Source organism: Gymnodraco acuticeps, unplaced genomic scaffold (assembly GCF_902827175.1).
Source record: "Gymnodraco acuticeps unplaced genomic scaffold, fGymAcu1.1, whole genome shotgun sequence".
Taxonomy (NCBI): Eukaryota; Metazoa; Chordata; class Actinopteri; order Perciformes; family Bathydraconidae; genus Gymnodraco; species Gymnodraco acuticeps.
This window is the reverse complement of record NW_022989953.1, coordinates 884,112-899,455: the sequence shown is the minus strand read 5'-3', so window position 1 is coordinate 899,455 and position 15,344 is coordinate 884,112. Positions and strand designations below refer to the sequence as shown.

At 45.7% G+C, this 15,344-nt stretch overlaps 1 long non-coding RNA gene across 1 annotated transcript in view; it reads left to right on the top strand.

Annotated features, from left to right (window-relative positions):
- LOC117542797 overlaps window positions 1-15,344 on the top strand; it is a 150,858-nt gene that overhangs the window by 103,872 nt on the left and 31,642 nt on the right. The window contains exon 3 of the long non-coding RNA XR_004568489.1: window positions 8,535-8,585. This is a non-coding gene — a long non-coding RNA (uncharacterized LOC117542797). The remainder of the gene's footprint in view (window positions 1-8,534; window positions 8,586-15,344) is intronic.

Below are 15,344 nucleotides of genomic sequence, written 5' to 3'. Positions count from 1 at the left end.
CTACCGTTAGCGCCGTTGCCAAAATCATGACAGCTGGGGGTGGGCTGGATAAGCAGGCTTAACAAATAAATAAATAAAGGATTTCAGTTGAAACCGAGGAAGGTGAGATGAGTAACTGAAGACAAGTCCAAGTGTGAGTATCCCAAAGATAGAGAAAAGTTGTAGAAAATGGGAAAAACATCTTGAGCAACAGGAAAGGTCTGCAGTGTAAACTCTTTGCTTCTTCGAGTTAACCTCCTCTTAAGGGTATCTTCCCTAGCCTCAGGGAGAGAGTGAACCATAACCAACAAGACACATTTGTTGTCCTTTGGGGGGGGGGAAACCTTTGAGATTCTTTGACTAGTAAAAACCTGCTGCTTCCACCGCAGCCGCCACCATCCATCTTGTTCCCTTCCATTTGAAATGCATGGTCTGAGTCGACCTCTCACCTCCACAGCCGTGTCACTTCCTCCCTCCAGCGGCGTCCCGCTCCAGGAGGAGGGGGCAGACAGGTCACAGGGGTCAGCAGGTTGAGCTGTCAGCACAGGTTTTGCGTCTTAAGTGGGACATGTGAAGGATTGTGGTGGGACACACAGAGACTGCAGGACACAGTGTGGGGTCACAGCAGATCTGATGTATCACTTTTATCGCTGTGAACCCCTTTTACTCCATCACTTCTTCAATATCCTTCACTGTCAGCCTTTATGTGAAAGGGTAAGCTCTCTTTAGCAGCTCTCTACTACAGCTCACCTGCCGCTTACCTTGGAATGCTGACATCATTAAGCACAACTATTTGAGTGCTTTCCTTATCAAACCACTATCAGTATAATCTGAATAATGTTGGTCAATTTTGAAGAAGCCATATTGCGCTAATTTTCTGGTTTTTATTTGTAGTGTGTTCCTCTACTGTGACATGTCTCCATGCTTTTATGTTGAAAAAGCTCTTTATTTTTCTCATACTGCCTGTGCTGCAGCACCTCTTTTCACCCTCTGTCTGAAACCAGAGTCTGCTCTGATTGGTTAGCTTGCCGTTTCAATTGTCCATCCATTACAACAACATGATTGATGAAGTCATTAAAACATATTTTGCAAATTGATTTAGCTCATTTGACCACTGCACCTAACAGCAAAATATCCTGTACTCTAGATCTGTACGGTGAGGGTAAGGCTGCTGGAACCAAGCGCATTACAAAGACAGGGCAGGCAGATATAGGAAAGTAAACAAAAGGCGAGCTTTTATTTAAAAAGCTGATACAAAAAGAGGGATCAGACCAGGTAACGTAAAAACCACAAAACAAAGAAAAACTAACAAGTACCAACCAGAGGACACAAGGAACAGGAGCAGAAACGCGGACAGGGACAGGTAGGAAACATAGACGACGATCGCACACAGAACATAAGGGAAGGCGGACCTAAATACACACAAGATAATCACAGAGACAAGACACAGCTGGAGAGGGGAGGTGAAACACATGGGCAGCAGGTGAACACACAGGAGGGAAAACACAGGAAGTAAAACCAGAAGGGATACAAGGAGGAAAATATATTTCAAAATAAAATTGGTGACTATCATCAACAACCCACTTTAATGTCCCAACTGTATTCTATTACTCCTTATTCATCATTAGTAGTAGTGAAAATACTGGTAATAGTAGTACTCTTAACATTTGTAGTATATAAAGCCTCCGGCCAGCTCTTAGCAGCAGTGTATACAGTATGCAGTGTTTTTAACAAGTGTTACTGCAACTGCATGGCTCACTGGATTTGGGTGGGTACGTGTAGGGTGGCTCGGAATAGATATGACTTGTTTTGTATTTTTATCAGCTCCACAGATGTTTAATAGTCTCAGTATGAAGTCAAAGAACAAATGATGCTTACCTGCTTAAACAGGACAGGAATTCATGTCTTTGTCCTATTAAGTGCCTGCAGCTCTTTCCCTTCGTCACCTTCCTCTCTCCTCTGTTTTCTTCCTGGTTATCTATTATTTCTTTTTTATCTTTCCTCTATGTGTGATCATCTGAAACATCTCTGTCAACATTGTGTTGTGTGATTGTATGTTTTCATGCATAAGTGTGAACTCTATGAAGGAACATCTGCCTGGTCATGCTGGCGAGGGACAAACAGCGAGGGGGAATTCTTAACAGGCCTCAAATAACAGCCTGACAAAGAGAATTGGGGAGGACACTGAAATCTACCAATCAACTGATTCTCCTTTCACTTAACCTGGGGTTGAAAAGATAGGTGAACCTCCTTGAACAAACGCTGGGGAGACCAAAGAGTTGACTGAAAGTTACTCGCAGTCTTTAGTTGGGTGGCGACGGGACGGGCTGTTTGCTCAGGCTTTGGATCGACTCACAAATCAAAGTGTGTGTCAGAAAGGAGAGATTAGGGAGCCAGAGTGAGTCTGGGATTCTACCTGCTCCCTTGTCTCTTTGTCGTCACCCACCTGGATGAATTGTTATAACATTGTGTAACACACCCAAACAGACGCACACAGAAACTAGCTAATACCCTGATAAAATGCAGCTGTTTATCCACTGCTTCTGAACTGAAGATGGGCTGTTTGAAGCGCTAATGAGTGTGGCATTGTGGGAGATTCCCCTTTCATTGAAGCATTTTCTTGCTCTCGGTGTGGCCCGTCCCAGCAGCTGCTGTCATCTCAGGACACAACACAGTCTTTTAAGCTGTTAATACACTGTTAGCGCACTCATGCATGGAGATAGGGGCAGAGAGGAATAAGGAGAATACGTAAAAACAATGACAGAGTTCCAAAGAGAAAGAGGAAGGTGCAGCTCTTTGGAACTTTCATCAACTGTTATAAATATTATCCGATGCCATCAAACTGGTTTGGATAGAGATACAGGACAAACAGTTGATCCAGGTTTCCTGTGAATTGAATACTGGTGAGGTGTGTCTGTGTGTTTATCAGGAAGTGGGTAACTGATGTGCTGTGCCAGGAGCTCAGGTTTCAAAGACCAGGATGGATAATAGGAGACGTTTAAAAAGCCACCTCAGACAATGCCGGATCTTAAGTCCTGGATGTCTTGCTCATCATTCAGCTGATCCCATTTCCTGACTTCTGAAGATTGAGGGATCTAACTCAAACCTCGCTGCTTTTCACCTGCTTTGTTTTCCCACTGTATTCACTTGGTTTGGAAAACAAAAGGGAAAATATGTGTTTTGACAACTTCACATTTCACTGCCTTTTTATGCCACAGCTTCCCCGCCTCCCGTGCTCCATCACTACTTCACTCGTCTCCCACTCTTTATGTTCCCCCTAGGTGAATTGAACCTTATCTTCCTTTAAAACTAAGCTCCGGGAGAGAAGGGTGGGGCCTTACCTTTCGGAAGTCAAGCTAGCATTCTGACCCGCCGTGCTGAAAGGCCCTCAGGCTTCACTGCATCGCTCTCATAAGAGGATCTCTATGAGGAAAGCAGGAGATTACACCCGATAGGAAGGAGACTTAGCATTAAGTCAATTGGCTCCTTTGTGGAATAATCTGTTCTCCTCATCTAAATCATTGTGATGAGTGATAAGGCCTCAAGTGCGTATGAGAGGAGGGGAAGAAATAGCAGTTATTTATTAACTCAGCTTCTTTTCTCATGTTACATGAAACCACTGCTATGAAATCTGGTTTCATGTGACGGGCACACTTCTGTTTTATTGTAATTTAATTCAAGAATTATTAAAGGGGACATATTATAATTGTTTGGGGTTTCCCTTTCCTGTAGTGTGTAATATAGGGTTGTGTGTATGTAAATGCTCTGCAAAGGCTAAAACATAGTGGCATGACTACGCTACACTTGTGCTTCTATTAGCGCTCCAACACATTGTACGTGATTGTCACGGTAGAGCGAAGGAAGCAGGACCCAAATGCAGATTAAACTGATATACTTTTAATAGAACTTGGACAGACAGAACACTCACCGGTGAACACAGTCACATACAAACGACGAACCGACAAAGACAGACAGAAAAACCAGAACTTAAATACACACAAGACTAATCACACAAACAAGACACAGGTGAGGGAGGAGGAGAAAACACAGGGGCCACAGGTGAACACAATTGGGTAATCAGACACACCAGGGAAACTAACGACAGGGAACCACAGACAAATCCAAACGAGACACAACGTAAAACCTTACAAAATAAAACAAGACAAGACAAAACACCATAAAGACAGATCGTGACAGTACCCCCCCCTCAAGGGACGGATCCCAGACGTCCCAAAAAAACACAAAAGTCCTCAAGCAGGGTGGGTGGAGGGGGTCCGGAGGAGGGACGTATCACTAGGCCACCAGGGTGGGTGGAGGGGGTCAGGAGGAGGGACGTATCACTAGGCCACCAGGGTGGGTGGAGGGGGTCAGGAGGACGGGACTGAGCTGACCGACCAGGAGCACAGCAGAGGACCAGGAAGGGATCTCGGGCGGACGGCCCGGGGGCAAGGCAGAGTTCAAGGAGGGGTTCTCGGGCGGACGGCCCGGGGGCAAGGCAGAGTTCAAAAAGGGGTATTCGGGCGGACGGCCCGGGGGCAAGGCAGAGTTCAAAAAGGGGTATTCGGGCGGACGGCCCGGGGGCAAGGCAGAGTCCAAGGAAGGGGTCTCGGGCGGACGGCCCGGGGGCAAGGCAGAGTCCAAAATGGGGGTTATGGAGGGGCGAAGGCCACCGCGGGCGAACTCAGGGGGCCGAGCATGAGGGCGAGGACTGCGACCGGAAGAATCAGGGGGCCGGGCCCGAGGGCGAGGACCGCGGCAGGAAGAGTCAGGGGGCCGGGCTCGAGGGCGAAGACCAGAGAGCTCCGGAGGCCGGGCAGGAAGGCGCTGACGGGACAGTGCCAGAGACCGGGCAGGACCCGGTGTCGGAGCTGGTGGGACAGGCCTCGGCAGGATCCCCCACGGAAGAGGACCAGGACACGGGATTTGCAGGATCCCCGGCAGGAGAGCAGTCGGCGGGGCCTCCAACGGCACAGTACATAGGATTGGCAGGACCCCCGGCAGGAGAGTAGACGGCGGGACCTCCAACGAGACAGGACAAAGGGTTGGCAGGACCCCCGGCAGGAGAGTAGTCGGCGGGACCTCCAACAGCACAGGACAAAGGGTTGGCAGGACCCCCGGCAGGAGAGTAGTCGGCGGGGCCTCCAACGGCACAGGACATAGAATTGGCAGGACCCCCGGCAGGAGAGTAGACGGCGGGACCTCCAACGAGACAGGACAAAGGGTTGGCAGGACCCCCGGCAGGAGAGTAGTCGGCGGGGCCTCCAACAGCACAGGACAAAGGGTTGGCAGGACCCCCGGCAGGAGAGTAGTCGGCGGACCCTCCAACGGGACAGGACAAAGGGTTGGCAGGACCCCCAGCAGGAGAGTAGTCGGCGGGGCCTCCAACGGCACAGGACAAAGGGTTGGCAGGACCCCCGGCAGGAGAGTAGTCGGCGGGGCCTCCAACGGCACAGGACATAGGATTGGCAGGACCCCCGGCAGGAGAGTAGTCGGCGGGGCCTCCAACGGCACAGGACATAGGATTGGCAGGACCCCCGGCAGGAGAGTAGTCGGCGGGGCCTCCAACGGCACAGGACAAAGGGTTGGCAGGACCCCCGGCACGAGAGTAGTCGGCGGGGCCTCCAACGGCACAGGACAAAGGATTGGCAGGACCCCCGGCAGGAGAGTAGACGGCGGGACCTCCAACGAGACAGGACAAAGGGTTGGCAGGACCCCCGGCAGGAGAGTAGTCGGCGGGGCCTCCAACGGCACAGGACAAAGGGTTGGCAGGACCCCCGGCAGGAGAGTAGTCGGCGGGGCCTCCAACGGCACAGGACAAAGGATTGGCAGGACCCCCGGCAGGAGAGTAGATGGCGGGACCTCCAACGGGACAGGACAAGGAGCTGGCGTCGTCTGGGGAGCCAGCAGGAGACGAGGTGCTGGAGTCGGCCGGTACGCCGACAAGACTCGGGGAGCTGGCGTCGGCTGGGGAGCCAGCAGAAGACGAGGTGCTGGAGTCGGCCGGTACGCCGACAAGACTCGGGGAGCTGGCGTCGGCTGGGGAGCCAGCAGAAGACGAGGTGCTGGAGTCGGCCGGTACGCCGACAAGACTCGGGGAGCTGGCGTCGGCTGAGGAGCCAGCCCTGTAGCCGAAACTGGAGTCGAGCCCATGGCTTCCGGGGACGGTACTGAAGCCGAAACCATGGCTGCTGGGGCCGGAACCATGGCTGCGGGGGTCGGAATTGAAGCCAGAATCATGGCTGTAAGGTCCGGTTCTGGAGCCGGAAACATGGCTGTAAGGTCCAGTTCTGGAGCCGGAAACATGGCTGTAAGGTCCAGTTCTGGAGCCGGAAACATGGCTGTAAGGTCCAGTTCTGAAGCCGGAAACATGGCTGTAAGGTCCGGTTCTGGAGCCGGAAACATGGCTGTAAAGTCCGGAGCTGAAGCCTGGATCATTGCTGTGTGGGCCGGTACTGAAGCCGGAACCTCCAACGGCACTTCAGTAGGGACTGGAGAGGGAACTCGAGAGGGGACTCGAGAGGGAACTTGAGATGGGACTAGAGTTGGGATTTGAGAAGGGACTAGGGAAGGGACTAAAGGAGGGACTGGAGATGGGACTAGAGATGGGACTAGAGGAGAGACTTGAGAAAGGACTTGAGAAAGGACTAGAGAAGGGACTAGAGAAGTGACCTGAGGAGGGACTTGGGAAGGGACTAGAGAAGGGACTTGAGATGGGACTATGGCAGCTGGGGCAAGAGCTGGGTCTGGAACCATGGCCGCTGGGGCCAGAACCATGGCCGCTGGGGCCAAAACTGGGACCGGAATCATGGCTCTTGGGGCTTGGGCTGCTAGCCTGGACTTGCGACTCCTTCTCCTAGAAGCCGCCTGAAGGCTCCGTGGACCTCCAAAAGCCAGACGAGTTCCAGAAAACGACTCCTGGACAGGAGCAGGAACTGGGGCAGAAGCACTGGTTGACTCCAGACGGAACACACAGAGACGTTTGTATTCAGCAGGCTGGAAATCACACACCCAGAGGAAGTCCAAAATCCAGCCAGGTAAGAACTTCACCAAGTCTGGTTTCTCCATAGCCAACCGGTGCGCCTCTACCAGAGCGGCCTCCCTCTGCCGAACACTGGACGCTCCCTTCCACCAATCATAGCAGCAAGCCAAATAAAAGGAAAAATGTTGTAGTTCCACCTCAAATGGATCATCTGCTGGGTCCATTTCTTGGTCGGTTCGTTCTGTCACGGTAGAGCGAAGGAAACAGGACCCAAATGCAGATTAAACTGATATACTTTTAATAGAACTTGGACAGACAGAACACTCACCGGTGAACACAGTCACATACAAACGACGAACCGACAAAGACAGACAGAAAAAACAGAACTTAAATACACACAAGACTAATCACACAAACAAGACACAGGTGAGGAGGGAGAAGAAAACACAGGGGCCACAGGTGAACACAATTGGGTAATCAGACACACCAGGGAAACTAACGACAGGGAACCACAGACAAATCCAAACGAGACACAACGCAGACAGAAACAGGCAAGACAGGAAGTGAAGACCTTACAAAATAAAACAAGACAAGACCAAACACCATAAAGACAGATCGTGACAGTGATAGGCTAAGGGGCGGGACATCTCTAAGCGGTTGACCACAACAGAGCCAGCCAGCTAACCAATCAGAGCAGACTGGGCTCTGGTTTCAGACAGAGGGTGAAAAGAGGTGCTGCAGCACAGGTAGTATGAGAAAAGTAAAGAGCTTTTTAAACATTAAAGCATCACAGTAGAGCAGGGGTGGGGAACCTTCGGCCCTCGGGCCGTATACGGCCCGCGAGACCATTTGGTACGGCCCTCGAGGTAATTTATAAACACACGCAAAAAAAGAAGACAGGGGTGTAGTTCTAACGGAGAACCCCCCCCACTTAAATCATGTCCACATGGATATGAAACTAAATACATTTGCACACATCTTGTGTCCATATACTTCTGTTTTGGTGGTCATGCCACGGTGCATGAATGCGCGGGTCATGGTCAAATATCTGGATTAAGAGGTTGCTGTTTCGCATGAAAGAAAGGCGAAATGAATGGGCTGTGATTTTAGTTTTTTAAGCAGACGTTGAGTTCAATAATTTGTACGGCCCTCGGAGGATGTTGTAAAAATTGAAATGGCCCTTGAGAAGAAAAAGGTTCCCCACCCCTGCAGTAGAGGCACAAAACATGAAACTCTATAATAGCATAATAGGGCGCCCTTTAAAACAATTTGTTTTGTTTACCAGTGCTTGAAATGTCACACCCACTTAAACTGTAAAATTACTACAGTGACAAAGTATCATATCTTAGACACATTAAAGACTTAATTTCACAACAACCAAATTGTGTCAGGGCTTATTTTATCTGATTCTCAGGAATTTCCCATTTGTTGTCATGGTATTAAAATGATGACAACTTACAGAACTCTGTGCCTGCGGTGCTTCTCTGTGTTACCTGCAAATGTCATTATCTAAAATCATTCATCCTCCTTATCACTGTGACTGTCTTCATACTTGACTGCATATTGTGTCTTCTAGGAATGGCATCAGTGGGATTTGCTCAGGACTAGCCTCAGGAGGTGATCTCAGGTAAGAGTATTTATATTCTTCTCTTTGCCTACGTGAGCTACTGATTCATGTGAGCAACATCTCGTCCATGCGTCCTATTTCTGTGTTTGAACTTGCTGGATCTCAAGCCAAACTCGCCTGAATGATCATATTTTGAATGATCACAATCTGTTTACACATTACATGTCAAATAGCCCTGGGCTGTGTGTAAGAAAATGTGTCATGCATGTCCTGAAACATGAGATACAGATGACACTTGACAGAGGAAACAATCAATTCGGTGTTAAGGAAATGCTCCGAGAAGCTGGTATAGGTTGTGTTTGTGAATGCTCCTGCTATCCTCAGATGCCATCTCTGTTAACAATAGATCATAGCGCTGCTGGGCTTGTAGTTTTGTTTTGATTGAAACCAGTTTCGCTTGCTTGTCTGTCGGTCGCAGGAGCTTTAAAAAAGCTTTCTTCTGCCTGTTTATCTTCTTCTGTCATGCTTGTTTTAAAAAAACAAAACATGTTATGAGTAAGTGGAAATTGTGGCTCATTACTGATCTTACTTGAAAGTTATTGTAGCTGGGATTAGCCGGCCTGTGCTGTTGTTTGTGTAGTTACTTCACTTATGTCATATTAGGGTTTGTCAAGTTCATGGCTGGTGTTGTTTATTCTCACACTTTCTGCAGGTGTATAAATCCCTGAAAATAGGAAATAAAAGTAGCTTTCAGTAAGGTAAAGGTCAGCAGTGATCTATTATTGACCTTGTTACTGTCATTTTCAGTATCACAATGATATGATACCAGTACCGTGTATTTCTCTGCCATCGAAAACACGCAGGCATGGATTCCTGTAAATGTTAGGTTTAGGTGCTTTCGCTGCCTCTATCATTTTGCACACAATGATCGAATTGTTTTTTAAATTGCTAATCAAATGTATTATTTTGTGAGAATGTATAACACATTGTTCATCATAGGATAGAAGCGTAGAGATGTTCTTTTTTTGCCACACCATATACCTTATTTTTTATTTGTAAGTAGTTCTAGTTACTTTTACCACCTCAAAGGTAATAAGCAAGAAAACAAGACGTTGTTACAAAAAGAAAAAAGAAAGATAACAAAATGGCAAATGAGAGTTGCAAAAAATTAGTTTGAGGAGCTTTTATTTACAATAATAGTCAGACAAAAACAAAAAGACCAACAATATAATTGATGCAATTTTTAATAGACACCAAAAGGGATTTTTAGCCACATGTCAGGTTTTTTGCCACTCTCAGACTACATGTAGATGGATCAATTGTCTTGGATTGTAAACAATCAGACATTTTACTGCCCGTTATTATACTGAATAAATACTATGCATTATAAGAATCACGCTTCCTGGTAAAATACCTTAAATAAATAAAACAATTGAATCGATAAGGTAATTTGGTATTATACAGTTAGGTATGCTACTCTTGCTATTACACAATGACACATGGCTAACAGTTTTGACTAAACAGTGGATGTGTGTAATGTTGTGACTGTAGATGTATTGTGGTGCATGCCCTGACTACAATTATAGATACACAAAATGTTTCTGAAGGAACATTTATGAATGTTTCTTTTATTACTTGCCATCTGCAATCAGTGTCTGCAATTGTGTCTTTGTCAAAAGTGCAAACTACAGTAGTCATAAAAAAAACAGATTGCTTCAAGCACACAAATTCAAAAAGAATGGATCACTGAAGAAACAGAAATAATTGAGTTTGAAAAGGTTGCTTTGAGACCGCAAAATAAATGATGACAAAATACACTGAAACATGTGTAACAGTAGAATTAAGCTTAATGGCACTTAAAAAGAAGAAGAATAGAAAAGAAAAGGAAGGAAAAAGTTATACAAAAGTATTATTGTTGTCGTCTTTCTTTGTCCATGCTTTAGAGTTTCAACATGTTGTCTAAGCAATATTGGTTCCAATAGGGTTGAAAGTGTCAGGACACATTTGTATGTTAAGTAATTCTTAAAGTTGTGTCACTTTTTTATCCCCCATTGTATGTTATAATTATGAAATAGTTTGCATCCCCTGCAAGTGTTGTTCCCTGTTGAGTTGCACTAGCATCTTTCTACAGATGATGGACATGCTTATCCATAGAATGTATACATGTGACATCACCCATACTGTATGTTTCTGAAGCTGTAGAGACTGCACCCACTTGTCATTGAAAGCGGCCACCTCCTTAATTAAACTTAATTTTAACCCTGAATGCAATTTAAATGGCCAATATAAAAAAAAATCACCACTCATAGAGTTCTCATGAATGGGATAATTAGCTACACCAAACAGTTTTTTATACCGGCAACACCTGTTGATTTCTTCTGTGTTGGGCTTTTTAACATGGGGGTCTATGTGGATTGAATCGCTTTTGGAGCCATGTGGCCATCCGAGGAACTGCAGTGTTTGCTACATCCGCATATACCCTTCATTTTACATCACCAGAGGTTGCCACTTAGGGGTTGGGTTGATAAGTGATCATCAAAAGACAAGCTCGCTTTTCATGAACTTCCACCCTAATTGGAAAAGTCTTGATTGTCGTCACTCATTTCACACCAGACTTTACCATACACTTCCCTAATGCTAATTGGCCGCAGTCTTCTGAAGGAAAGGAAATGCATACAGTGTAGTCCAGTGTGATAGAGCATTCCTGGGGCAAGTGGCTGCTCTCAGCGTGACTCGACACTTTTGACATGTGGTTGGCTGTGCAGCAGCAGAACACTTGTGTTCACAACGTTTGCCTGTTAGGATTAGCGCTGTGCAGCTGCTCCACTCCTCACAGCTCACCAAAACCGGGACTATCAGGACAGAGGTGGACCTCACTGGACCTCTTGCACCAACTTCCATAAATCACACTCATTTGCAAACATTGTGTGGACTTTTTCTCAAAGGCAGGTGTAACGCAAGTTCTACACGCAGATTACATTAAATGCACAAGATATTCATAGAATTTCATGATTCACCATTGCTGAATTGCTTCATCAACTCATATGCCTATAAAATGCAATTATCTTAACAGAATTAGGCCTTGTGTTAAGTTATTTATTATAACTTAACTTAACTTTGTATCGCTGTTTGAGTGGGTTACTGTAGGTGATCAATGAGACCCTGTCTTCTAGGTTAGGCCCTTGTTTTTCTTCATGTTCTAGAGCCAAATAGAGGAAACATCTGCTTATGCTGTTCTAACTGCTCCAGATCTACACACACACACACACACACACACACACACACACACACACACACACCACACACACACACACACATACACACACACACTCACTCACTCACACACACACACTCACACACACACACACACACACACACACACACACACACACACACACACACTCACACACAGATGCTGCCTGTCTTCCTCTCATCCTCATCCTGTCACAACCACTGTGCAGTTTGTCCTCCCCATCAGGACCTGCTCTGACAGCTGCTCTGACATCCACATCTATAAGTCCCATTCACCCAATCAACCAAAAAATACAACAGGTGATATTATGTTGTAGCAGCACTATAACTACATAACTTATGAGGGAGAATTTAGAAACTGCATGCTGTAGAGTCTGGGGACACAAATTATACTGAAAAAGCCCTAAAAAAGCACAGATCTAAGCCAAGGCCATTTCCATAAGTGATAAATAATGAGTGTGCCCTGTGATTCGGATCAGCTCCAACTTTTAATGGGTTCTTCCTTGGATCATGCTTCAGCCTTTTACCAACTTACTTTTAAAGCAAGTTTTCCTAACGCAAATACATACAGTTGCAAGAAAAAGTATGTGAACCCTTTGGAATTACCTGGATTTCTGCATAAGTTGGTCATAAAATGTGTTCTGATCTTCATCTAAGTCACAACAATAGACAAACACAGTCTGCTTAAACTAATACCACACAAACAATTATATGTTTTTATTGAACACACCATGTAAACATTCACAGTGCAGGGTGGAAAAAGTATGTGAACCCCTAGGCTAAAGACTTTTTCAAGAGCTAATTGGAGTCAGGAGTCAGTCAACCTGGAGTCCAATCAATGAGACGAGATTGGAGGTGTTGGTTAAAGCTGCCCTGCCCAATAAAAAATACACACCAGTTTTGAATTTGCTATTCTTAAGAAGCATTGCCAGATGTGAACCATGCCTAGCACAAAAGAGCTCTCAGAAGACCTACGATTAAGAATTGTTGACTTGCATAAAGCTGGAAAGGGTTACAAAAGTATCTCTAAAAGCCTTGATGTGCATCAGTCCACGGTAAGACAAATTGTCTATAAATGGAGAAAGTTCAGCACTGTTGCTACTCTCCCTAGGAGACTTAAGCTAGAGACTTAAAGAAATCTCTGGCACATGCTAACATCTCTGTTGACGAATCTACGATACGTAAAACACTGAACAAGAATGGAGTTCATGGGAGGACACCACGGAGGAAGCCACTGCTGTCCAGAAAAAACATTGCTGCACGTTTGAAGTTTGCAAAAGAGCACCTGGATGTTCCAAATAATTCTGCAAAATATTCTGTGGACAGATGAAACCAAAGTTGAGCTGTTTGGAAGGAACACACAACGCTATGTGTGGAGAATCCAAAGGGTTTCTTGCAACTGTAAGACAATATGGTGGTTGTTCCTTGGAAGATAATTGTTACTCACTGCCCTACAAAAAATAATTGTGTTAGCGTTTCTGAACACACGGCAGGGTAAGGTTAGAGCACATAACTACTGGGTTAATGGTACAGAATGATTTCGTTTTGGGATAGAAGGATCGACCTTATTAGTTTTAAGAACAATTATTCAAACTAACCAACCAATCCTTTGCTGTTTTACACTGTTTTAACAACACCATTAGACACCACTAGAAGCCTTTGTCAGGTAATCTTAGGTTGTTCAAATTTAAATAAGTGACCACTGCTTGAACACTTTGTTTAGATCAATAGCGCTTACAAAGATTTTAAAAAATCCCCACAGATATCAGGAAACGTTCCTGGGAAGGGGACGCTGCAACAACGACTGTTTGTTGGTGCTACAGAGGATCAGACTCTCCAATGCCTCGCCATCACTGAGAGACAGAAATAGCCCTTGTGTGAGCCCTTTCAAAATTGTAGAATAATAACCCTCGTCACCCAAAAGGGAAAAGGCAAGGTCTGTCCTTCCCAGAGATTATGGTGGGAAGAATCGATGACTTCCTCCGACTTTCATCCTCAGGGAAAAGGGGACAACGTCCCCCTGGTATTAATAGTGTTCCTCTGATAGGCTGGCCAGTAAGCTGTCTGCTGGTTTCACAGCCTTTGGTCTCGTTGTGAGAACCTAGTGTCACTTTTTATATAACATACACTGAACAAAAATATAAACGCAACACTTTTGTTTTTGCTCCCATTTTTCATGAGATGAACTCAAAGATCTAAAACATTTTCTATATACACAAAATAACCATTTCTCTCAAATATTGTTCACAAATCTGAAAAAATCTGTGATAGTGAGCACTTCTCCTTTGCCGAGATAATCCATCCCACCTCACAGGTGTGGCATATCAAGATGCTGATTAGACAGCATGATTATTGCACAGGTGTGCCTTAGGCTGGCCACAATAAAAGGCCACTCTGAAACGTGCAGTTTTGCTTTATTGGGGGGGTCTGGGGGGGGTCCGAAAACCAGTCAGTATCTGGTGTGAGGGGTAGGGGTAGGGTTAGGGTTAGGGTAATGTTATGAATCGAGTGGCCTGTGTTCGTCGTCCATAACATACGCCTGCCCATACCATAACCCCACCACCACCATGGGCCACTCGATTCACAACATTACCCTAACACTAACCCTACCCCTAGAGAAATGGTTATTTTGTGTATATAGAAAATGTTTTAGATCTTTGAGTTCATCTCATGAAAAATGGGAGCAAAAACAAGTGTTGCGTTTATATTTTTGTTCAGTGTATATCCCCTTTCCTACCTGTTTTTGTTAAGCTCCATGCCTCATGCTCTTTGTTGTACATCACAACCTTTCTACTGCACAATATACAATTGAGTGTCCCATCAGTAGACACCTAACACTGAGTATTTGATTCTTCAGCTCTCTGTCGGGGGGATGCTGTATTGGACCCTTGTGTCGTAAAATACCGGGAGCAAAGGTGATATGCATCTCTCATTGACAGGGCTGTTATCCTGAATGGCAGGTTGTGAGTTTGCCTCAGGGCCAGAGGAGCCATTCACCCCGACACGTTGGTCACAATAGGAGCTGTAAATACAGCCGCTTAGCCTTTCAATTAGCTCATTGTTTCTTAAAGCACAGGATGTATCACTTCAGTGTATAGTTACAGAAAAGAAAACACTTGTGCTGGGAGAAGGTTTAAACAAAAAAATAGTTTTTTAAAGGCATGAGTGTGATTAGAAACAATGGTGGGGTTAAATTGAGAAGTGATATATGCACATTGAATAGAATTTCTTTTTTCTTGACTTCTCAAAGAGTTATTATTTTCAGCTGGTTTGATAGCCTAATGCCCCAAATAGGTTCACTGAAAGGAGAGCATGGGAAAAATTGCTGTCGTTGTGGAAACTGCTGGGAAAAGACTGAGTTCTCATTGGTAGCAGTGCATGGCATTGTGGGATGTGAGATGTGAGCTGAGAAACTGTTTTGATCCCTCTGAGAAGAAGTAGGAAGCACGGGAACATGGACACAAAAAGCAAACCGGTACCAACCGATCAAACCGGACCAGAGCTGGCCAGTTTCTGCTCCACTGGGTGAAGCAGTAGACGAGGGGTGGATGGTCAGTGGCAGTGGGT